We start from the raw sequence: 1,827 nt of genomic DNA, 5'->3' as shown, positions 1-1,827 counted from the left end.
AGATGACGACACGAGGTTCCGCCTCCTGCTCGGATTTTCATCGGGGGCGGGGCCCGCGGCCGCCGCCAGAGGGCGGAGTCAGCAAATAGCGGGAAAAGGTAACCGCGCCGGGGAAGGAGGGCGCGGAGACTGGGAAAGCTGGGGGACTTGCGGGGCCGGACGTCGGGCGCGCGGGGTTCCATTCCCCGCCGGTCACAGCGCTTACTGCTGCCCTCAGATAATGCTCAGTCCACTCCCTCTCACTACCTGCGCTCCGGCCTAAACGACCCTTTTTCTAACCGGAAAATGCCGCCCACTCCCCAGACAGCTCAGACCTCACTTCGGCTTAATTTACTGGTTTTTTGTTTGTTTGTTTGTTTGTTTTTTATCATTTGCTAAGCCCTAGACAGCAGCGCCTTTGGCAGATCAAATCAGAGCAGGAATAAGGTTGGTTATCCACAAGAGGTCTCCGAGTCGCCGGGGCTGCCCGCCAGTCACGACTTACCGGGGCCAGAAGGTGGCGCAGGCGGTCAACCGTGCGGCTCTGCGACGCGGGCGCCCGGGGTAGCGGGTTTTCCCTGCCCTGAGCCCTGAGGGCGCCGGGGCGATGCGGCTGGGCGGGCCAAGCTGGGGGTGGGAAGTGGCAAAGAGACTGTTGGGGTGCTCTCTCACACCGTCTTTCTCCCTCACGGAAACAAAAAGAAACTTTTTTTAAAAGGCCTCAAAATAGCAGGTGATGTAGACAAGGTGCTGAATCCCACTTCGCTGATTCTCTGGGTCAAGTCCTAGACCCCAGCGACTTGAAAATCACTCCAGGCAAGTGTGCGGCAGTGCCCGAAATCCAGGAGAAGAAATTGTGGCGTGACATGGGGGGTGGGGGCCGTGAGATTTCTCTTTTCCCCTGCAAGCACACACGTCCTATATCCAAAACTTTCTTACAAACAGAAGACTCCAGGCAGCTGTGTATGTGTGGCCAAATCCAACAGAATGGAGAAGGGGCTGCAGCATGGCCATCCCCCACGGGTGATTTCTCTGTCTCTGTCTCTGTCTCTGTCTCTCTCACACGCACACATCCATACTACATCAAGAACTTTTTTAAAAAGCCTCTGGGACCCGCGTTCGCACAATGGCTACGTGGCTGGACTCGCATGTAATCGATTGCAGTTGGAGTCCCAGACCCAGTGGCTTAAACTCAACGCCGGACACGTGTGCGTGTGTGCCCAAGATCCCGAGAGGAGAATGGAGGAGAAGGGATTGCGGCGTGGCCATCCCCCCTGGGGGGGTGATGTCTCACTTTCTGTCTCTGGCGAGTGCATGCATCTTGTAGCAAAAATCTCTCTTAAAAAACAAGAACAAAAACAAAAACAAAAAGACATTATTAGTTCCTCTGCCACAAATGGTAAGAATGAAGAATGCCTATCAGAACAGTAGTAGGTACTTAACGCTTTGGCTGTGATCTGGCAGAAGGGGGTTGGGACGGTACATCTCGGGTCAGCACTGGTGCTCCCGAGAGGAGAATGGAGGAGAAGGGATTGCGGCGTGGCCATCCCCCCTGGGGGGTGATTTCTCGCTTTCTGTCTCTCTGTCTCTCTCTGTCTTTCTGGAGAGTGCACGCGCCCTATAGCAAATAAAAAAAGAAAACTCTCCCAAAAAAAAGAAAAAATATAGAGAGGTGTATGAGCACTAAGATTATTTTTAAACCTAACCATTTTTTTAAGAATTATTTTATTTAACTTTATTTCTTCTCTTTTTTTTTGGAGAGATTTTCGCTATAGGGCGCGTGCGATCACCAGACAGACAGAGAGAGACATAGAGACAGAAAGCGAGAAATCACCCCCCAGGGGGGAT

The sequence above is a fragment of the Tupaia chinensis genome, unplaced genomic scaffold, assembly GCF_000334495.1.
Source record: "Tupaia chinensis unplaced genomic scaffold, TupChi_1.0 Scaffold000605_1, whole genome shotgun sequence".
NCBI lineage: Eukaryota > Metazoa > Chordata > Mammalia > Scandentia > Tupaiidae > Tupaia > Tupaia belangeri.
This window is presented reverse-complemented; position numbering follows the sequence as displayed.